The sequence below is a fragment of the Phyllostomus discolor genome, chromosome 9 (assembly GCF_004126475.2).
Source record: "Phyllostomus discolor isolate MPI-MPIP mPhyDis1 chromosome 9, mPhyDis1.pri.v3, whole genome shotgun sequence".
In the NCBI taxonomy this organism is placed as follows: domain Eukaryota; kingdom Metazoa; phylum Chordata; class Mammalia; order Chiroptera; family Phyllostomidae; genus Phyllostomus; species Phyllostomus discolor.
In genome coordinates this window covers 48,775,978-48,800,794 of record NC_040911.2, presented here as the reverse complement: position 1 = coordinate 48,800,794, position 24,817 = coordinate 48,775,978, and the positions used below count along the sequence as shown (strand labels likewise).

Sequence of the window (24,817 nt, the reverse complement as noted above, 5' to 3'; positions counted from 1 at the left end):
TATATTATTTAGAAATAAGGAAATAAATACCACAAGAAATAAATGAAAGAAAAGAAACTAAGACTGAGAGAGATACAAGAATGAGGCAAGAAATAGCATTTTTCATTTTAAGTCTTCTAGTACTGTGTTAGGGGTCCCCAAGACCACCCCCAGGCTGGGTAATTCACTAGGACTCACATAATTCAGTATATACTCATACTCATGGCTAAGATTTATTACAGTAAAGGGACACAAAGCAAAAACAAAGAAAAACAAAGGCACATGGGGCAAAGTAGAGGAAACAAGGCTTAACTTTCCAAGAGTGCTCTCATAGTGAAGTCACAGGGATGAGAGGAATTTTCCAGCAACAGAAACATGTGTGAAGTGTTGTGTGCTGGGTGGCTCCTTAGACTCAGAGGCCAAGGTCCTTGTGAATCCTGATCATGCAGGCATGCTCTGTCTAGCATGTACCAAAATTCCAAACTCCCAGGAAAAAGCATATATTCAGCATAAACCACACTATCTTTATAAACAGTTTAGGCACAGTGAGCCACTCTTACACATTTAGGAAAGGTTTTGTACTGTATACTGTAAGGAACTTAGCAGTCAAGTTCCCAGTTGCCAGCCAAGGACCAATCTTACAGGGTTCTAAAGAAAGCTATTTCAGGACTGCTATAGTATCTCTGCACAAGTACTATTTGATTTCTTAAACTATCCTTATGAATTACTCTGATAAAGTTTTAAAACACGAAAAATAAAATCACGTCTCACAAGATCATTGCAAATCTTATTTTAAAAACAAATAAAAATAGAGAGCTTTCTCTTAAACGAGTAGCACTATCCAAAAAAAAATTTTTTTTAAGTTGACAAAGTGAAATGGGAGAAAAATAATCCCTCTGACAAAGCAGACTGGGTATAAAGGGTTTCATATGATCAACGGTGAAATCTTTCCCAAATAATTGTTTGAGGTTTATGGCCTGTACCCAATAAATGCAATCACATTTACAGGCTTGACAGTAATTTCTGATGCACATCCCCACAGACAAATGTCATCCAAATTATTTGTTACATAATTAGTCCTTTCAAATCCACTAAAATTTGTTTAAAGCTATGCTTTAATAGAAATGTTACTCTTAATTTGGGTTGTTTCTTTTTGTACCCTTCTTATGTATCATCAGATTTAATCTTTTAGTTTCTCCCCTACTCCTAGGTGCTTATCTGAACTTTTCATTAGAATCCCATACATTACTCACAGAAATTCACTAAATGCCACAGTGAATTAATGTCTTCTGCTCAGCTTCCCAACGTTCTCAGTGTCACTAATTAAAACATGCCTAAGAAGTGTTTAAAATCAGTTTGAAAATGAAATTCTAAGTTCATTACAATGAATATGAATAACTTTATAATGCTGACAATAACTATTACATGGTTAATAACAAGAAAACAAAAAATTAATATATTATTTAGGAGACTGACATAATACAATAAGTAAATTCAACCTCCAGATGAGAGTGAAATCTAAAGAGCACAGATTACTTTGTACATCCATTATTTAAACTACAAATTTAACTCTGAGAATTAGAACATCAGGCACTGGAAAATGAGCAGCCAAAAGATACTGAGCCTAACAGACAAATAATTCTACAGTCAGTCTACAAGGTGGGAAAGGCTGGGAAGGATAAAATTTAGTTCTATAAAAAGCTGCCCAAATCAAAGGTTATATATATACATATGTTAAGTATCAGGGGAAAAAAAACCCCACATTGGACTCTTGCCTTTAAACAAAATCAAAAGTGTTATCACTAGCAGCCATTCTAATACAGAGGATAAAACAGAAGTTTTCTTATAAAAAAAGATAAATATGTTTTGGTACCTATCAGTGAAACAGAACATTTTTACAGAGATGAGATATCCCCTGGTGGGGGACAGGACTCTTTCCTACCACATTTCACAATCATATGATCTATCCTCAACTAAATCTTAGAAATGAACTTGTAGGAGGGACCAACAAACTTTATTTAATAGTAACTTTTGTAAAAGCACACAATTGGTTACAACAGAAACTGGCTAAAAGTATCCAGTCCGTGATTCAAAAACACTGCACAGAGATACCCAGAGCATAAACACATACAAGAGCCATGGGGTTATCTTATATTTGAGGGAAACAGTGTAGAATAGTCTCCCCCTTATCCACAATTTCACTTTTTGCGGTGTCAGTTACCCAGAATAAACTGTGGTCCAAAACTACTAAATGGAAAATTCCAGAAATAAACAATTCTTAAGTTTTAAGATGTGCATCATTCTGAGTGTATGATAAAATCTTGTGCCATCTGGCTATGTCCTGCCCAGGACATGAATCATCCCACTGTCCACTGTCTCCAACCTGTGTACACTTTCCACCTGTTATTCACTTAGTTGCCATCTCGGTCATCAGATTGATATCACAGCACTTGTGTTCAAGTAACCCTTATTTTACTTAAAAATGGCCCAAAAGCAGTGATGTTGACAATTTGGATATGCCAAAGGAAGCTGTAAAATAAGAACTTTTAAGGGTAAAGGTGAAAGCCTTGACTTAAGGAAAGAAAAAAATTGTAGGCTGAAGTTGCTAAGATCACTGTAAGAAGGAATCTTCTATATATTAAATTGTAAAGAAGGAAAAAGAAATTTGTGCTAGTTTTGCTGTTGCACCTCAAACTGCAAAAGTTATGGCCATAGTGAGTGATAAATGCTTAGTTAAGATGGGAAAGGCATTAAACTTGTGGGTAGAAAACATCAAAAAAAATATATTCTGGATGACAGCAACATGTGCCAGGAAGCAAAGAGCCCATACAAAGACTTCAGCAAGGTATCCCCTGAAACAAGTGATCATATTCACATAACTTTTATTGTTTTATCTTATCATTAGTTATTGTTGTTAATCTCTTACTAATTTATAAATTAAAATTTATCATAGGAATGTATGTACAGGAAAAAAACATATATATAGAGTTAGTTACAATAGGTAGTTGCAGGCATCCACTGGAGGGTCTTGAAATATATCCAGAGAATAAAGAGGAACTACTATACTCAACATCTGTCAGACCCCATACAAACTACCAGCTAAAAGTTTGGTTTTAACGTTTGATTGCATTACATTCCTTTCAATGACATAAGTTTGTGAAGCTGGGTTTTCTGTGGTAGTCATGATTAAAAAAGCAAGTACCATGTAAAAATCAATGTGGAACAAGAAATGAGGGTGGTGATGTCTTATCTGACTGCAAAGCACTCAAATCTTTGCAGTGTCCAGCAGACACACAAAAACTATTAGTTATTTAAAAGTAAAATAAAAACATTATTATGTATATTACAGTTTTCCTGATTTTTCCCTCTTTATCCCCATCTACCCACTCCCTCAGGCAATCCTCAAACTATTGTTCATGTCACGGGTCATGTGTGTAAATTCTTTGGCTACTCTGTTTCCTATACTGTGCATCACTATGGCTATTCGGTAACTACCCATTTGCACTTCGTAATCCCCTCACCTCTTTACCCATTCCCTCTGGCAACCATCAAAACCCTCACCGTACCCATGATTCTGTCTCTGTTCTTGTTTGCTTAGTTTGTTTTTTAGACTCAATTGTTGATATGTATTCATTGCTATATTGTTGTTCATAGCTTTGATCTTCTTTTTCTTAAGTCAGTCCCTTTAATATTTCATATAATAATTACTTGGTGATGATGAACTGCTTTAAATTTTTCTTGTCTGGGAAACTCTTTATCTGTCCTTTGTTCTAAATAATATCTTTGCTGGGTAGAGCAATCTTAGCTGTAGGTTCCTGATTTTCATGACTTGGAAAATTCCTTGCCAATCCTTTCTAGCCTGCAAAGTTTCTTTTGAGAAATTAGCTGACAGTCTTATGGGAATTCCCCTGTAGGTAACTAAGTGCTTTCCTCTTGCTGCTTTTAAGATTCTCTATTTATCTTATTTGGCATTTTAATTATGATGTGTATTGGAGTGAGTCTCTTTGCTTTCATCTTGTTTGGGACTCTGTGCTTCCTGGACTTGCATATCTCTTTCCTTCACCAAATTAGGTAAGATCTCCCTCATTATTTTTTCGAATCTATGCAGTGTCCACCAGATACACAGAAACCATTAATTTTAGTTATTTAAAAGTAAAATTAAAACATTATTAGTATAATAATGTGATTTTCTACATAAACTCTCTCGTATAGTTTGAAAAAAAAAGGAAGAAATGAAAGACTGTCACCACTTAATGAGCAATTTAAAAATGGATACCAGCAATAATTATCAAAGGCTGCTAATATCACACACAAAAAAAGAAAACCTAGACGCACAAACAGCCTTGCAATAATAAATAAAAAACCTTAATCTGATTTTGCCTCAAATCTATAAGACATACAACTTAGTTTCTTTAGTTAATACTCTGCAAAAAAAGAGACAGGAAAGAGGGAGATTGGGAAAGTAAACAGAAAAATTAAGAGCATTAAGACCGGAAATGTGAAGACAAACCACAGACTGGGAAAAAATATTTATAAAAGGCATATCTGAGAAAGGACTGTTGTTATCCAAAAATGTACAAGGAGTGCTTAACACTCAACAATGAGAATCAAACCAATTTAAAAATGGGCAAAAGACTAAAACTCACCAAAAGAGATACGTGAAAGGTAAAACAGCATATGAAAAGATGCTCCACATTAGGGAATTGCAAATTAAAACAATGAACCTGAAAACTCTACAGCTTTTAAAAATTATTTTTCTTAAAATCTTATTGCAATGTATGGTAGCATACATTAACTAGACTTGTGATCATTTTGCAATGTACAAATATCAGATTATAATGTTATACACCTGAAACTAATGTTTGATGTCAATAACAGCTCAATATTTAAAAAATTTTTAAACATTTAAAAAAAGAGAGATACCAATACATACCTATTAGAATGGCCAAAATCCAAAACACTGACAACACCAAATGCTGACAAGATTGTGAAGCAATAAGAACTCTCACTCATTGCTGTAGGAATGCAAAACAGCCACTTTGGAAGACTTTTGGCAGTTTCTTGCAGAACTATGATCCAACAATTGCACTCCTTGGTATTTGCCTAAATGAATTGAGAACTTACGTATGTATACGTATGTACACATATATACAAACCTGGCCCTGGCTGGGTGGGTCAGTTGGTTGGAGTGTCACCCTATACACCAAAAGGCTGCACACAACTAGGCTGTAGGTTTGATCCTCAACTCGGGCCCTTACAGGAGACAACCAATCAATGTTTCTCATGTTGATGTTTCTCTCTCTCTCCCTCCTCCTCTTGCTCTAAAATCAATAAACATGTCCTCAGGTGAGGATTTTTAAAACCTGCACATGATGATTATAGCAGTTAATTTATAGAATTATGCATATTCACAATTGTCAAAACTTGGAAGCAACCAAGATGTCCTTGAGTAGGTTAATGGCCAAACAAACTGTGATACTTCATGACAATGGAATATTATTCAACACCAAAAAGAAATGAATTATCAAACCATTAAAAGACAAAGAGGAACTGTGGACCAAACAAAATAGATAAAGGGAGGGGAGGGGAGGTTCTATGGAAAGTAACCTCCCAGGGTGATCTAATCATAAAATCCTAACTGAGCAGGTCATAGTAGGTAGTCATGCCCAGGCATATAACTTGTTTACTAAAAGGCTTATCTTTGCATTAAGCAAACCCTGTCCATTGTTTTTGTGCATCTAGGTTAACACACCCATAAAATAACCATACTTAACCCCATTATCTTGTTAACTATCCTATAACCCAATCCTCACTTCCTTTCTCCTCCCTCCATATAATCTTATGTTTCCTTCCTAATTTCAAATGCATAAAAGAAGTTGCAAAACTGTTACTCTCCTGAGCATTTGAGATCATGCAAGCTGGCATATGTCATCAATTCGGCCGAAATAAACTCTTACAAAATTCTCTACAGGTATGGACGTTTCTTATGTCAACAAAACCTTAAAGGTATATTACCAAGTGAAAGAAGACAATCTAAAAAGGCCACATACTGCCCAGGTCATTGTGGCTCAGTTGGTTGGAGCACTGTCCTGTAGCTGAAGGGTTGTAGGTTCGATCCTCGGTCCAGGTGTGTACAGAAGGCAACCAATAGATGGATTCTCTCTCACACTGATGTTTCTCCCTCTCCCTTCCTCTCTATAAGCAATGATAAAAAAATGAAACAGCCACATACTGTATAGCTCCAGCTATATCACATTCTGGAAACAGTTACAAGATCAATGGTTGCTAGGGTTGGCAAGGAGGAAGAAAGGATGAACAGGCAGTGAAAACACTGTGTGATACCATAATGACAGAGAGATGTCATTAAACATTTGACCAAACCCAGAATATACAACACTAAAAGTGAACTGTAATGTAACCTATGCTCAATTGAAACAAATGTTCCACTCTGGTGGAAAAAGTTGATAATGGGGGATGCTGTGCATGGGGCTGAGTGAACAGAGTAGATGGGAAATCTCTATACCTTCTGCTCAATTTTACTATGCCCCTAAAAATGCTCTAAAAATAGTCTTTTTTAATAGATTTCTCATATTTTTTGCTTTAACAATACTGAAAATAAATGCATACAGAAAGAAAGCAGGCAAACATAAATACATGCCCAATAATTATCTCAATAGCATGCCCATACAACTACTACCCAGGTCAAAATTTAAACATTTATTTCTAGTATATAAGACTTCCTTCTGTCCTCAGCCCACCATTACCCTTTCTCCTTGTTAAAACATTTCTCATTTTTAACACTATAGTTTAGTTACCTCTTTTAAAACATTTTAAACGTGTCATTTTTCCTGGGTTTGGCTATATATGTATATTTAAAATATAATTACACACTTTTGTATAAAACAACATTATATGTGTTACGGTATTAAGAGTTCCAATCTGCAAAGATAATGTAACAATTTTACTTTTATGTACCTTAAAATATAAAAAAGTAAAAATGGACAAAATTAAAATAAGAAATAGGTCATTTGACAATCATATTTCAAGATTTTAACAAGCATCTGTCAATAACAGGTAATACACACACACGCGTGCACGCACACACACACACACACACACACCAATGTTTATTTATTTATTTCTTTCTAGAGAGGGGCAGGAAGGATGAAAGAGAGGGAGAGAAACATCAATGTGTGGTTGCCTTTTGCACACTCCCCACTGGGGACCCAGCCCACAACCCAACCATGGGCTCTGGACTGGGAATTGAACTGGAGACCCTTTGGTTCACAGGCCGGCACTCAGTCCACTGAGCCACACCAGCCAGGGCTCAACCACATTTAAAAAATAAAGACTTAATTAAAAACAAAGTAATCTTAGGACAACTTGAAGAAACAAAAATCTAATCTCAGAATATGCTCATTTTCTTAAAATGCTAATCTAACCTGAAAAATTTAAAATAGTATCTTCTGCTTTTCAATTGTTTGTTACAATTAATAGTGTGATAACAAAATGTACTTCAGTAAGCTTTCTCTTCAGTTTCGTGTTCATACTTTCTTTTCCCATAGTTTTCCTAAGCAGAAAGTCAAAGTTCTTGGTTCTTTGAAGGAACTATGGAATTGCTAATACCTTAAAGTAATAGCTTCAATTTATGAATTTTCTTTTAAAAACTTTCTTCCGCCTGGCTGGCGTAGCTCAGTGGATTGAGTGCGGGCTGCGAACCAAAGTGTCACAGGTTTGATTCCCAGTCAGGGCACGTGCCTGGGTTGCAGGCCATGACCCCCAGCAATAGCACATTGATGTTGCTCTCTCTCTCTATCTCCCTCCCTTCCCTCTCTAAAAATAAATAAATAAAATCTTTAAGAAAAAAAGAAAACTTTCTTCCTAGTAAGGAGGAGGGGAGCTTTTTTATCTCATCTCCTTCCTCCTTTTTATCTCAAGATAGTAGTTCCTTATCCAAATATATTTACCTAATGACACCTATCACTGGTAAGTAGGTGAAAGATCTCAACTTAGAAAATCCCTGTCACACAAAAACATTGTTTTTATAACAAACGCACCCATTTTTAAACCATGGCAATACTATGTAGTTTTAACATCAACCTGCCATGATCTCTGGCTCTTATTTTTTAGTGCTTTTGAATTCATTTAACCTTCAATTGATAATGCTTCATTACATCATGGTATCAACTCTGAAAGCAGTTCCAAAGGAGTTCTATTATTTTTTTAATAGCCTTTTATGCAGAAGCTTTATGTTTAAGTCCTGGCTGGTGTGGCTCAGTGGGTGGGGCACAAACCGAAAGGTCACCTGTTCAATTCCTGATCAGGACATATACCTGGGTTGCAGGCCAAGTCCCCGGATAGGGGCATGTGAGAGGTAACCAATCAATATTTCTTTAGCACATAGATGTTTCTCTCCCTCTTTCTCTCTTCCTTCCCCTCTCTCTAAAAATAAATAAATAAAACCTTTTTAAAAACAGTTTCACATTTAAATATCTGTATAAACCTTCCAGGTGATCAGTTTAAAAGACTTCACTCAAATATAAAGAAACAAGCCTAGAGCCTGGTACATCTTAAGTGTTCAATAAATACTGATTCCCTCACTCCACATATTACATTATGGCTATTTTGAAAAGAATGTATACATGTTTATATGTATATAAGATATATATACTTATATATCGTTTATATCTATATATACCATACATATCTACATATATCTTTGTTCATATGTATATAAAGCATCTCTGGAAAAACACACAAAAAATATTAGGTTGTTAAACCTTCAGCACCATCTGTGATAGCTAAGGAAAACAATATTATTTCTGTCTCCTCCAGGCCATCATCCCTCTATAAAGAAACTGGGAAATATCCTGATGGAGAGAGAATTGGGTAAACATTCTAGAGCAGCAGTGTTCAACCCACAGCCCTCTGGCTGCCTGTGGCCAACGATGACTCTGAATACAACCCATCACAAAATTGTAAATTTACCTAAAACGTTACCTAGTTTCATTACTAAATTTTATTACTTAGTTATGTATGTTTTCTGTATTAGTGGTCACAAACTTGAGATCTGTTCAATGATTGTAAAAGATTATTGAAAGGGCCACTGCATAACTAGGTTATCAATGTGAGGACTTTTTTGCTTATCTGTGATGGCGGGTATCATGAAAATTATGCACGGACCTTTTTTTTTGCTTATCAGTTTTTGTTAGTGTTCATGTATTTAATGTGTGGCCCAAAACAATTCTTCTTCCAGGGTGGCCCAAAGATGCCAAAAGTTTGGATACCCCTGTTCTAGAGTCTGATAGATGGTTGTGGTTCAAATCTTAGCTCTGTCTGTAACATAGTTGTGAGTTTTAACCAAGTGCCATCCATCACCTTTCATAGACTAGGTTTCTTTATCTGTAAAACAGAATATTGACATCTGACAAGGTATTGCCAAGATTAAGTAAAATGGTATTCCTGATATACAGTAGGTACTAAGTAGTAATAATAACTGGTAGTCAATATTTAATTGTGCTATTAACTATACAAAAGCAAGAGTATAAAAATATCTGGACAAAGCTTGAGTTTTTCTAAATTATATCACTGCATCCCCACGTAAGCATGATAAAGGAAGAATTTTACTGCTGTTTCTTTCCTTGAAAAGACCTTCAGAAAATCTTAAGCACATCTTAAAAACACCACAAATAAATTTTAAAAGCCAAGAAAAAATCCTGAAAAAAATAGTAGCATTAGGCAGGACAAATATTTTACAAAATTCATTTTAGAAAAAGAAGAGCACAGAATGGTACAGAATATGAAACACAAGCAACAAAAGAAAATATTTTAAAAAATGAAAGCATAGAAAATTAAAGAAATGTTCTTTTCCATCCACCAATTTTCTAAAGATGTGATAACCAATATTCAGGAGAGTGTGAAAAGACACCCTCACCCACTATGGGTAAAAGTGTAAACTGGTACATTTAAAAGGGCAATTTTGCAACACCTTATCAAAAATATTATTATTTTTAGAATTATTTTTAGAATATTAATATTCTGACATAGCAATGCCACTATTAAACTTTATGCACCAAAAGTGAACACAGATGTAGGTAAAAGGATGCTTATTCCAACACAGTTTTTAACAGCAAAAAAGCTTTTATTCTGCTGCATCACTATAAGCACCTAAAATTCTTTAAAAATAAAGCACAAAGAAAGAGAAAATATTGTCGTAGCTTGGTGCTACCTATAAGAAATTTAGTTTAATTACAGTAGCTTAAAAATAAATGTAGTAATAAATAAGTAGATGAAGTGATGTTGGCAAAATGTTGGCATTAGGAACCCCAAAAGTCCACCCCTCCATAAAAGCTTTAAGCAATCCAGGGAGTGCTAAATCATACAGCTCTGTGGCATTCAACTTACTCTGGTCCTATCCTAGGCTCCCATATTAATGGTGGTCTTAAAAGTAACAGCCCACTTTCCCAGTACTGGTACAGAACTCCCCCAGAACTAAACCCCCTATGTGGAGTAACAAATGTCTGTTGAAACATTTACAGACAAATGTGTTCACTGCTGCCACCTAAAGCAATAGATTGAACAAACAGCTGGGGCATACACTGAACAAAAACATTGAGAGGAATGGCTGAACAATGTCTGGGGAAATAAGGACCTTGAACAGCTTCAACAAAGTCCTAGGAATCTAAGGGCAACATTGTGCCCAGAGCTGTGCACATGCTCAGAAATTTTGCCACAGAAAGAAAAAGAATTTTTGGTTGATGGGGTTTCTCTCCCCACTACCGGCCCCACCCCAATACTTGGGCTATGTCATCCTACTGCTTTCTGTTCTCTATAGTTTCTGATGAGAAGTCAGCTGTCAATGATATTACAGATCCCTTGTAGGTGATGAGCCACTTCTCTAATCCTACTTGAGAAGGCCCTATACTCTTACCTCTGGATGACCTTGACCTCTGCACAAACAGGAAATAAAGGCTAAGACAGTTGTCAAGTGGCTGAGTGGTAAAGGTAATTCAAAGTCAACTTTATAGATTCAATACAAACCTTATAAAATGTCAACAGCCTTTTTTGCAGAAATGAGAAAAGCTGATTCTCAAGATGCTGAAAAGATGTTCTACATCATCAGCCACGAAGGGAAAGCAAATCAAACCCACAGTGAGGTACCAATTCACACCAACTAGGAGCTAAAATTTTAAAAACCAGGAAACACTAAGTGTTGGTAAGGATGCAGAGAAACTAGAATCCTTACACTGAACAGTGAAACAGTTCAGCTGCTTTTGAAAACAGTTTCATAGTTCCTCAAAATGTTAAACTAAGAGTTACCATACAATCCAGCAATTCTACACCTAGGTCTGTACTCGGAAGCAATGAAAATACATACCCACACAAAAACTTTTGCACATGAATACTCACACAAGCATTATTCATAACAGCCATAAAGTAGAAACAACTTAAATGTTCATCAATTGATGGACATAGAAAATATGGTATAGTTGGACAACAAAATAATATTCAGTAATAGAAAGGAATGAGATTTCCAGTCAAGATGGTGGCATAAGCACACATGGCTCGCTGCTTTGCAAAACCACACCAAAATTACAACTAAAATATAGAACAACCATCACCCAAGAACATCAGAAATACACCTGAATGGAAGTCTGACAACTATGAAATAAAATTGAATAGAAGTCTGACAACTATGGAACTAAAGATCCACCTCCATGCAGGAGGGGTGCAGACGTGGAACGGACTAGTCCCACAACAACATGGATAAAAATTCAGGAGGGGTATCTCAGGAGCAAGGCGTTCCAGACCCAAACCAGGCCCTCCAGACCAGGATCCCAGTGCCAAGAAGGTAATTCCCCACAACTTCTGGCTGCAAAAACAAGTTGGCATTGAGTCGGTGGAAGAAACTGCTAGAGCCCCAAGCAGTTCCTTTTAAAGATACTACACACAGACTCACTCCTTCTGAGCTCCAGCACTGGGGTAGCAGCTTGAAACGCATCAATTATATACAGGAGGAAACTGAAGTTTCTGAAATCAAGGCAAGCAGATGCTATGGTCCCTTTGCTAAACCCTTCCCCCAACAGGGCCAGTAAGCTGTTGCCATATCTGAGACTCCATCAACCTGGCTAACACTTTGACCCACCTGGGAGATCCCCAGAGGTTCTGCCGCATCCAACTTACAGGCCCAAACATGCTACTTTTCCAAGAATAGCCTGGTCTTGGCTCCTAAATCCTATCAAAAAAACAACAGCTGGCTTCAGTGAACCCCAGTAGCAACCAGCCTAGATTCACAGCTTGGCTTCCCCTGGAAATCTCCAAGCTCAGCACAAGTAGCAGCCATTTCAGATTGTTTTATAGCTCAGGCAGGGTGCCCCAGGCAAAACACAGCTGGGGGCTGACCTTGGCCTGTACCACCCAGAAAACCTAAGGGCCAGCGCATCCAGTGGATAGCTACAGACCATGTTGGAGCACCACCACCCTGGCCCTGCGCAGGTGATCCTCCATGGAGGTTGGAGGTTGGTGGTCAGTGGTCACAGCCAGTCCTTGTAGCTAACTGGCCTGGGTAAATCCCCCCCATTGATCTGCCAACAGCAACCAAGGCTCAACTACAAGAGGAGGGTATACACAGCCCACACTAAGGGTGCTTATTGACTACTAAGCTTGGGTGATAGGTGAGGCAGTGCCATTGGACTTTACAGAACAGCCACTACATTAGGGCACACTACCAAGACATGGAGTCTAATACATAGAAACCAACACAGAGAGGCTGCCAAAATGAGAAGACAAAGAAATATGGCTCAAACGAAAGAACAGACCAAAATCCCAGAAAAAGAGCTAAATGAAATGGAGATAAGCAATCTATCAAATGCAGAGTTCAAAACACTACTTATAAGGATGTTCAAGGAACTTAATGAGGAACCTCAGCTGCATAAAAAAGATCCAGTCAGAAATGAAGGATTTACTAGTTGAAATAAAGAACAATTTACAGGGAAACAACAGGAGAGTGGATGAAGCTGAGAATCAAATCAATGATTTAGAACATAAGGAAACAAAAAACAACCAATCAGCACAACAAGAAAAAAGAATCCAAAAAATGGGGATAGTATGTATAAACAGCCTCTGGGGCAACTTCAAGAGGTCCAACATTTGCATTATAGGGGTGCCAGAAAGAGAAGAGGAAGAGAAAGAAACTGGAAATCTATCTGAAAAAAATAATAAAAGAAAACTTCCTTAATTTGGTGAAGGAAATAGACATGCAAGTCCAGGAAGCACAGAAAGTCTCACAATTATGATGGATGCAAAGAGGCCCACTCTAAGACACATCATAATTAAAATGCTGAGGGTTAAAGATAAAGAGAGAATCCTATAAGCATTAAAAGAAGTTAGTTACCAGATGATTGCCAGATGGGAGTTGGAAGGGAGAGAATGCGTGCAGAGGTGAGGGGATTAAGAAGTACAAACAGGTAGTTACAGAATAGCCCTGGGGATGTAAAGTACAGTATAGGAAACAGAGTAGCCAAAGAACTTGACTCGTGGACATGAACAATGGTGGGAGGATTCCCTGAGGGAGTTGGGGGCACTGGTTGGCCCCCAACCATTATGAGGGAGATAATGGGGAAAAATCAGGACAATTATAATATAATCACAAGACATAATTTTTTTAGAAAGGAATTATGTCCTGCTATATGCTACACTATGGATGAACCTTGAAAACTTTATGTTTAGGAAGTCAGTCAGAAATGATCATGTATTTGATTCCATTTATATGAACTGGGCAACTCCACAGAGACAGAAAGTATTGAATAAATTAGTTGCTACTAGTGGATGGGAGCAGAGGGAATGGTGAGTGACTGATAATGAGTAAGAGGTTTCTCTCTCGGAGTAATGAAAATGTTTTAAAATTTATCATGGAGATGGTTGCACAACTCAGCAAATATACTAAAAAACCACTGAATTGTAAACTTTAAAAAGATGAATTTCATGTTATATTCATTATATCTCAACAAAGCTGTCATAAGAAAAAAAGCAGTCTTGAGTCTGCCATGTTAAAAAAAAAAAATGCATCCTTTACCCCTTAATTACCCTGTTAGTACCTCCTTCTAGTCTTCCCTTCATGGCTAAAATTCATTCATTCTTGAAGCACTCTACATTTGCTTGCTCTGCTCTGTGACCTCCAATTACTCCTCAATTCAATCAAACCTCACTTCTCAATTGTAGCATTAAGTAGAATGCTACAAACTGCTGTTATCAAATTCAAAGGATTCTTAATAATCCTTGTTTTATTAAAGTTTTCAAAACACCTGAAGCATAGCTTTCTCTTTTTATTTTTTCTGGACTCAGTTGTGGAGTATAGCTTCCTTCTGAAATGATCCCTCCCATTTGGGCTTCTGTGACATTTTCTCATGGTTTCTCTATATCTCAAAACACTTGGGAATTTCCTTTTCCAGTTCTTCCTGTTTGGCTTTAAATTTGCTGTTGACCATGTCCTATTTCCAGAACTATTCTCCATTAGTAAACTCTTCTTATGTAGTGTTTCCTAAATCAAAGGCTTTGGCTACCACCTATAACACATATAACCTAATGACTCTCTTATCAAGACGTCTCTCATACTCCAAACCCACACACCCACCTATGCAGCAGTTGTTTCCACCTGGATGTTTCGCAGATAACTTCCACTCAATATATCCAAAAGCAAAATACAAGGGGGGACCCCCCAAAAGGGAATTATCTTCTGTAGGGCAGGCCCTTTGTAGTACAGGCTTCCTTCTCTAGGTGAGTGTTCTAGCAACCCATCTGCATCAGTGTACCAGCTGGCCTTGTGAGAGGCTGTGTTCGGCTTTGGTGATTTGTTTTTTTTTGAAGACACTTTCAATGTGTTTGCCCATTTCATAATGGGTGATTTACGACTGCACCTGCCCACACGCCCCCCCCCCCAGCAGTGTTCAGCAGTTTTTAAACAAAAACAGCAGCACACTGGTACCCCACCCTCCCTATTCACCCAATCTCATCCCAAGCAACTTTTTTGTTTCCCCGAGGAAAAAAAGTCCTCCAAGAGAAACATTTTGACAATGTGGAAGAGGTAAAACAAAAAACAGCAGAAGCACTAAAAGGCATCAGAATCCACGAGTTCAAAAACTGTTCTGAGCATGGAAAAGTCTCAATAGGTGTACTGCATCAAAAGGAGAGTACTTTGAAGGTGCCTGAAGTCTAAACATGTCAGAAAAAATACACAATTTTTTTATTAATGAATTTCAGGTTTTTCTGGTCCCTTTTTATACTATCCTCCCCAAATTAGGACCTCTTCCAGAATTCCATCTCAGTATACTTTACCATTGTTTATCTAATTACCCAAATTAAAATATAGGTCATCTTATTCTATTATTTCTCACTCTCCAAATTCAACTGTTACTGAATCCTATGTATTCTACCGGATTTGCCAAAAAATCCATATGGTTTTTTTGGTAAAATAAACATTTTATTTTAAAAATAAAATAATAAAAATAAATAAAAACATTTTTTATTTTCACCAGTAACGTTATTGATTTGGATAGTTTAAGTAGGTTGGCAATCTTCCACATGGTATAACACTGATTGTTCTCAATGTCTTGATTTGATCACTATCAACTTCAACTGATCTACCTGACCATGGAGCATCATCCACTGAGAAATCTCTAGCATGAAAACCTCACAAACCATTTTTGATACATTCCATCAGTCACAGCACCTTCTCCATACACTGTACAAATCTTTTTTTTTTTGCATTTTAGTTGCATTTTTACCTTTCTTGATATAATAAAGCACAATATGCTGAAAATGTTGCATATTTTCTTTCATCTCCAATATTAAAATGGTCACACAAAAATTCACCAATTGTGATGTTTTTTTTAAATGCATGCTGATGTGACAGCTGCCACAATACAATCTAACCAAGTTATTTCATATGAAATTAAAGACAACTAAGTTCTACTAGAGCTCTACTACAGAAAAAAACAAACAGACTTTTTGGCCAGCCCAACACCTTTTAGTATTAGCCTATTCCTCTATGTCTCCACTGACACTACCTTTATTTAGGCCCTTATCTGTCACCTCAATGATGATAAAAACTCCTAACCAGTCTTTCTGCCTTCTGCCTTATCTTCCCTCTATCCTTTCTAAAATGTATACAGCACAATAAAACTTCATCATGACCCTTTCCTGATTAAAACCATAAACTTTATTATCATCTATAGAAAAAAAAAAACCTCTTGAACCCTTAGAATGGCATGCAGTACTTGAGGATCTATCTGCTACTTACCATAAATCCAATGCTAATAATAAACCCAATGCTACAGCTGTAGAGAGCAACTTCCCATTCTCAAAAATATACCAGGCTGTCTCTCATCATGTCCAAGTTTCCCTGTCTTAGATTCCTTTCTTTCCATTTTCTTCCTCAGTCTTGCCTAAGCCTTCTCTTAGTTTAAGGACATAAAATATAAAGAACTTAATATAATGCTTACCACATAGCAGGGAGTAAATGGATAGGGGTGGCTTAGGCCTCCCTTGTTTTATCTTGTCTCCAGACATTTGCTTACAAGATAAAGTTGAAATCACTTCCACAGTAGATACAACTATCCATAATTTGGTCTCTGCCTACCTCCTGTTTCATGTCTTGCCACCACCCTATTCTCTCACTAGCTATACTTGCAGATCCTACAACTCATTATGCACAAGTTTAGACTCCTGTGCTTTTGCTCACACTGTTCCTTCTATCTAAATGCCCATCCTTTCTATTCCTATATACTTAGCGCTTTCATCCCCTCCTATGTATATTTTTTTCTTACCACTGCCCCTTTCCTCAGTCTCTCTCTCTTCTCTCTCTTCTTAAGAAACTGACCATTACCTCCTTCTTTCCATACTCATTGTTATCCCCTTACTTTTTCCAATCAAAGCCATCTTAAAACATACTGTACTAGTCAACAATTCAAGTAAGAGATAAGTCTTACCACCCTGAAAGCAGGGACACTACCTTAACCATATGTTAAGTCCTCTTCACCTAGCACAGTGCCTGCTACACAGTAATTTCTCCATAACACACATTTTCCCTTATTCTCTCCACATATACTAACTTAAGTTTCTACTGGGATTTTTCTTTTGAAAAAGAACACACTCTTGGATTACATTCAGGGCGCAATCTCTCCTGGCCAACCAAACAACTGTGCAAACACAACTGTACAAATTAAAGTTAGTATGTATTTTCTGATACCACTTCTATTTTTCTAAATTAGGAAAGAAATGGTCCCTGAAAGATCTAAAGTGAGAAATGCTATTTTGAAGAAAGAGCATTTAAAGTTATGTCACACTGCTTGAAGATACTTTGTTTAAATAATTCTCAACATTTAACTATTATATTAGCCTACCCCACTTAAATCTATGGGTCACATTGAAGAGTGGGAACCACACCACTAACTTCCTTCCAACTACTAATACAGCTTACAGCAATTACTCCTCTTCAGGAAAATACTCAGAAATGATCAAATCACTATGATAACTCAAAAGACAAAAAGTGAGGTTACCTTTCTGATTCACAGTCCCATTGAGAAGTGCTGCCTCCATTATCACCAAACCAAAAGGGTCCATTCCTTATCACCACTTAAATGTTTTATGATTAACTGGGAAGCATGATGGAATGCTACTCAAAGTATTCCAGCATTACACATATACACTCCACAAACCAAAAATTCAGTGAAAGCTTTTCTAATGAGGTTTGATGGTGTGTTAACTCAACGTAACGTCCAAGCGACTGTACCTCTTTTACACGCACATTCAAGCTACCTATAATTAACATTTTAATTATCTTCAAGAATTACCTATTAGGCCCTAGGGAAATAATGATGCTTGATCAAGAAGGCTCTGTAGTAATGAATCCCCAAACTTGAAACAGCGTAATTACTTCAGGTAAAACTAAGGTGTGTAATATTTGTAAAACCTGTTTCACTCTCATAACGATACATCCAAAAAAAAAAAAAGCTGACCTCAATAACAGCATTTTTGCACACGTACACTAGAAAATGAGTTGTGATAGTAATTCTCAATCGCAGATCTGTCCATCCATTCCCACTGAAACCTGAACTAAGGACCGCAGCACCCAAATGAGCCCCATTGCTTACAAGCCAGCAGTGGGAAACATCAAGAGCCTTTTCATAGACCACTGAACAAGCACTGGAAATGGGTCGATATTCTGGGTCCGATTAGAAAACAGTATGATTATATAAAAGACCGAGTCCCCTCACTTCCATTCCGAAGTGCCCAAGAGCTGCCCAGAGGCCTGGAGCTTCTAAGGGGGGGAGGGGTTCGGTTCCTGACTCTCCTCCAGACCCCAAGTGCACCTAATTACAAATGCAGCCGCCTTGAGTGAGGCCCGGCAAGCATGTGGGAGGAACGCACAGCAAAGGACGGCGAGAACAGAGGAAAAGCCTCCCCGGAAAGAACCCGCACTAGGGGCGGCCACGCCCCCCACCCCCAACTCCAGCCCCGCAGGCTGCCTGACTGACACCGCTGCAAGGAGGGTGAGGAGAAAACTCCCCGGGCATGGAACGAAGGCATCACTGAGACCCCCGCACGCCAACGCTGCCCCTCACTAACCTGTGCCCGCCGCTGCGCGACCGCCCACCCCAGCTCAGCCACCGCCTCCTCGCGCTCACGCTGCCGCGGCAGCCTCCGTAGCCGCCTCCTGCACTGCACCCCTGGCCGGTCTCGGGTGCCCCATTCTCACCCCGCCCCAACGTCCGCCTGTTTACAGTGATTGGAACGGAACAAAACGAGCCAACCCAGAGCGCAAGCGCATTCCCTCCTCCCGACGAGGCAAGCTTCCCAGGTCCTCCACTCCGTACAGAGGGCTAAGGTTGATAAGGGCAAATGCCCGGTGCTCTCGCGCGGGGTACGCTGGGAGGTGTAGTTCTTGGAAACCCAGCGCCCAGTCTACGGGAGGGCGCTCTGTGGAGGGAACACACTACAACATCCAGGAAGAACCGGGCCTCCTGAGGCCCAGAAGTTAGTTGAGGAGACTGAGGAAGCGCGAGAGAGAACGGGCCGCTCTGCAAACGCCTGCGCAGTTTCTGGTCTAGGAGGACCGGGTGGGACGTACCCTACCCGTAGCGAATATACAAACCCACACACACCCAATTCTGCAGCAGATGTTTCATAGATAACTTACACTCAGTATTATCTGAAAGCAAAAGTCTGTTCGCCGCCAAGTGTGGATCTCTTTGATAAGTCTGTCTCAGTATACTTTACCATTGTTTATTCAATTACCCAAATTAAAATCCAAGTCATCTTGTTCCATTATTTCTCACTCTTCCCGAATATCAGCGAAAATGGTTTGGGGACACCGTCTGCAGTGGTCTTGAGAAAGGAAATACCTTTCCTCTTGACGATCTAGCCAGTCTCTGCCCCAGCTACCGAAGTTGAGACCCTTTGTGCTAGCGGGCTTCAATCCACCTAACCAGTTAAACTAGCCTAGGAGGCCGGCCCAGCCCGTAACTGGTGGGACGTCTTCCGGGTTTCGGGCTGGGTGGGGCGTCTTTGGCTTGAAGGCCTTGACTCCTGCTCTCAGGATTTGGGTTAAAGGAAGCGCTTTGGGCCTCTGAGGAAACACTTACAGGATGGTCTGGACCATCTTCAGAATTCCTAAAATCGGAATTGACAGCGTTTGTTTTTTGAGGGATAGCAGGACTCCCACCTTCTGCCACCTTCTTTGGTTCAGAGAAACACCTGAATTAGTACGTAGGACTGCACAGTGCGTATTTAGCTTGCAAAGAGAAATGGAGTTCCTCCAGAAATCCTTCACAAATATTTAAAGCAGAAATTTTCAACTGGTGTACCACGAGAATTTTTTAAACATGGAATACCTGACTATTTAGTCAGGGGCCCAATAATAGCCATCCGGTGTGAATGAATCAAAATTATACCACTTTTTGTCAGGTCAGCAAAAAAAATATATTTTGGGGTGTGCCTCAGAATTTTAGTAATTAGTTTATGTGTGTCATGAGAGGAAAAAGGCTGAAAATGGCTGGAAATCAGGGGTCTTTTGAAGTGTCTTGTTTTATAAAATTTGGCAGCTTATTCGTGGGAAATACGATTTAGGATAGATAATCTTTACCAATCCTTCCATGATTTGGGGTAGATGGTCCTTCCCAATCCCTTTCACACCTACATTCATTACTCTCTTTAGAACTTCATTAAATATTTGGATTGACTTCTATAATCCATCTTGCACTGAACCACTCAGATCAGCTTCCCTCAAATCTGACAATAGGTCTCTCCCTTGTACTCTGCATTTTCTACCCAGTGAAGTTCAGCCCCCTCAGCCTACATTCAAGAGCCTCCCACAATTGGATACCAAGATGATCTGTGGTAGCCAGTTTTCTGACTGCTTGAAAAGCTTTCCTATTTTCCCTCTAGCAACAACATAGTGTCCTCTGACTACTAAAAAAAATTTTAAAAATGGATGCATTACCATGACAACTACAATGCTCTTTACCTCTGGCAACACTGATTGGGCCAAAAGGTAGGCACTGACTCAAGTTGGAGCATTTTTGAGCTCTTGCTTGAAATTGCTGTATGGACATAGACATGAAAGGAGAAAGAGCTTTTTACTGAGGTAATTGCTGCTGGCCATGTTCTTCACAACATAAAGAGGCCTGTCTACAGGTAGGAATAAATGGGTTAGATGTGATGATGGGGCTGGAAATGGACAGAAACCAAGAGTTGGTAGCATGAAAACTGGTTTCAGTTTCAAAGGCCATGGTTTTTATAACTCTTCTTTACATGCTTTGAGCACATGAGCCTAGTTGGGTAAGCTGATATATTTATTTATTTATTATTATTTAGGACTAATTTGTGTGGTTATAGAACATATTTGTTGGTTGCCTCCTGAACATTCATTCCTCCCATTGAAGCTATGCAGCATAACTATACACTTTAGTGGCTGAGAGTTTCAGAGATGATCATGTAACCTAACCAGAACCAATGAGCCCCACAGAAACTTGAGTTGAGGCTTGTAGTAAACGGTGGCATCCTTGCTTTTCTGGTATGGTGTAAGTACATGATACCTGAAAATGTGGCAACCATTTTGCTCCTACAAGAGGAAAGGCTGAAGCGAATGGGTTTAAGGGAAAGGCACCAGTAGAGAGACTGAAGATGAAGTCCATACTGACAAATGAATGCTGGAAAAGACAAGAACCTTGTATTTGGTGGCAACATTAGACCTGCGCTATCAGACCTCACCTCTTTGACCTATAGACTAATGTGTACACTGTTTAGAATTGTGAGCCATGAATATCCTGTATTAAGATGGTTTGTTTTAGGGGTTTTCTGTGACTCAAAACTCTCAAAGTCCTAACTAATTCAATTGGGTTTCTTTTACATGATATTGATAGGTCCTGACTAATCCAAGTTCCTACTTAAAAATAAACTGTGGAAGAGACTTTTAGATGGCTATATGACATGGTTAACAATTCATGTACACCAGCAATTTTCAACTGGTGTGCTACAAGAGGCACACTGGTGTGCTGCCAGAATTGTTAAAATATGCAATACCTAACTATTCATTCAGGGGTACTGATCTCTTTTCCCTTAGACTGTCAAATAAATATGTAACGACAGCCAACACAATTATCCTTTGTTGTGAATGAACCAAAATTATACCTTTTTATGTCAGATAGGCAAAAAATATGTATTTTTTTTTTGGTGTGCTTCAGAATTTTGGTGATTAGTTTATGTGTGCCATGAGATGAAAAAGCTTGAAAATTCCTGCTCTACACACAAGATTCAAGTGTTTTAAAAAATTTCAAGTGGCTAACGTGACATTAGCTAAAGCAAGTCACATGGCAAGCCCCAGGATTCTATAAAGAATTTGTGGTCATTTATTTGTAATTTATGACAAGAACTCGTGAATCTCCCTGGCTTCTGAAAGAATGATTTATTTATTCTCCAAGGATCTGTAAATTACCACAAAGTGACACCTTTTGCTGAACCAGCTGTCTCAGGTAGTTGGCATGTTCTAAAGGTGAACTTCACAAGCATGTTCACCATTTCCTTTTTTTCCCCACCATTGCTGACTACTGATAGAATGCCTGGCACATAATAGATGTTTAATAAATTTTTGTGCAATAAGGCTATTAAAACTCTTTTAGTAGCAAGTAACAGATTCAATTCAGTTTTGCATAAATGAAAAAGGAGAATTTATTGGCACAATAACCAAGAGGACCAAGATACTGTCTCCAGACACAGGTGGTTCTTGGGCCTCAAATGCATCATCGGGATTCTCTCTTACCATCTTTTAGTTCTTCTTTGTTTATGTTGGCTTCATTTTCGGGTAGGCCCTCCTATGTGGTAACAAACCCACCACTAACTATATATTCCTGGATGATGTACTTTGCAACTGTATATGTCTTCTTCCTCTTGCTTGAAACAATAATGTCTACTATTCTTGGACTGACTATTCTGTAACAAGCACTGTACATTTAATTTAAATATATATTTATTTTCAATTAAATAAATATTTATTTCACATAGTGGTTAGATCATGGATTCTAGAGCCAGTCTGTCTGGATATAACCTTATATTATACAAATCCCAGATTATACCAAATAATTTACAGTTAATACTAGAATGCAGTTTATACTTACATTTCAATTATGATCATGTCTGGATGTTCTTTGCAATCATTCAAATTAATAGTGAAGCTATACTAAATGATGTGATTCAAAGTTTGGTGGAGTGAGGGGGTCCTGTAAAATGATTTATTTTGTGTGTATATACTTCTGCCAAATTCTTTCTTCTTTCTCTTTCTTGTTGAGGTTGAGATAGCATTATCTCTAAAACATCCCCATTCCTTCTGAGTTTTTGCTATAGTTCATCAAATCCCCTCCTCGAAAGAAAGGTTGGTAAACCTTGGTGGTAGTTGAGCTCACTCAATTTGTAGATTTTCTTTTTCTAGCACCACTACTGACTAAATATAGAAGAAAAATAGAATGGATTATCATGTTGACTGATTTGTTGAAAGTAAATTAATACTGTTCTCCCTCAATCCATTCTAATCATAAAAATGTTCCACAATTAAATAAACTATAAAGCTGATTCAGATAAAATTTTACTTTGCAGTCATCCATATAGTATAACAAAGTTATTTCCATATCCATCATATGTTCTAAAGACAATGCTTTGTTTAATCATTTAGGGGAGAATGGTAAATTTTATGTCATAAATTTAAATTATAACATTTTCTTTAAAAAATTATTATATTCTGATTACAGTGATTAGAACAGTCTAGAATAGTCATACACTAGAAAGAGTAAGAGAAAAAAATTAAAGAACAAATAAAGTAGTCATTATGTTGTTGAGGCTTATCTAGTTATTAAATATATATCTGAATCTCTTACTTAAATAACTTTTCTAACTAGAGACCTTGTTCATTAGTAACCAAAAACAGAAAAGTAAAATTGTGGGAAAATTTTGAAGAACTATTAGGAATTAAACATGTATTTTTGAAAGGCTAATAGTTGAAACATCTGAAAATAATGAGAGATTTAATAGGTTAATATTTAAAATCTATAATTAATATAAAGTATACAAACAAGATGTGTTACCAAGGGGCTGATCTAGATTTAAAAAGTTAGGACATACAATGTCAATATAATTTTTTCAATCATTTTATACTATTTTAAAATGTCTTATTTTACTAACATTGCTTAATATATCTTCTCCCTTTCACTTTAAAATTTCTATCATGAGAGAGATTAAAGATGGTGGAAGAGTAAGTGAAAGCTTCACTAAACTCCTCACAGGACCAATCTGGAATTACAAATAAATTCTAGAGAAATCACCCTGAATAATCAACTGAAGAATAGCTGGAGAGAAGCCTTACAACCACAGACAGGCAAAAGAAATCACTTCACCACAGTAATACTGATAGGAAGTGAGGAAGAGGCATGAGAGGTCTGTATGGGCTTCCACAGGCAGCAGCTAAAGTTCCAGAGGGATATTTCAGTGATCAGAAGATTCAACCTGAAAGTGTGGGGTCTAAACCCCAAGCTGGGCTCCCCAACATACAGTACCAGAGCCAGAAAAGAAGCCAGTTAACATCCAGTTGTGAAAAGCAGCAGGGTTTCTGTCTTTGAGAGAGAAAAGGCTGTAGACTCAGAGAGTCTCTTAAAGGTCAACACACCAAATTTTGTTTGCAGCCACTTTCTCTGATTGCTCCAGGAGAGGGAAGGCAGAGTGGACTATACATGCTTGAAAAGAGTCTGGGAGTGGTGGCTTTGCGTAGAGAAGTAAAGGAACAGCCACCAGTTTCCCTGTGCTGAGTCATTCCTCATACTGCAGATGCCACCTTACTCAGAGAGAGCACTCCTCTCCCAGTAGCATCAGCCTGAGGGGAAGCAATAGCCCTGCCCATAACAATTACCATCCCCCACCCTATGGAGCTTAAGCCCAGCTGCTGATTACAGCTTGAGGCTATATCATTGATTAGTTTAACAATTACTGTGGATCTTTAGGCACTCTCTGAGACTTCAGCTGACCCTCCCCAGAGCCTGGGGCTGATAAAAGCTGACCATGGTGCATAGCCTGGTTATTACTGCACACATACAAGCTCGGGAGAGACCAAGCAAGAGGGAGCCACATGTTGTGGATGGTGATAGCTCCAAACAGGTTGAACAGGGACAGTCACAAGCAGTGTCTGACAAAGGCCTACAACAGAGTCTTTGCAAATCTACCTAATACATAGAAATAAATACAAAGAAGCAGTCAAAATGGGAAGACAAAGAAAGTCCCCAATGAAAGAATGAGAGAATTA

General features: G+C 38.1%; 1 protein-coding gene across 3 annotated transcripts in view; it reads right to left on the bottom strand.

Annotated features, from left to right (window-relative positions):
- The window catches only part of RALBP1 (ralA binding protein 1), a 66,554-nt gene extending 47,209 nt beyond the window's left edge, over positions 1-19,345 (bottom strand). The window contains exon 1 of one of the 3 annotated variants that reach the window (XM_036009321.1): positions 19,273-19,345. The gene's annotated coding sequence lies outside the window, so the exon portion shown is untranslated. Of the gene's footprint in view, positions 1-18,603; positions 18,775-19,272 lie in introns of those variants that run through there. The other 2 variants (XM_036009322.1, XM_028524355.2) reach the window with 2 other exon arrangements.
- Positions 19,346-24,817: the final 5,472 nt, after the last annotated feature.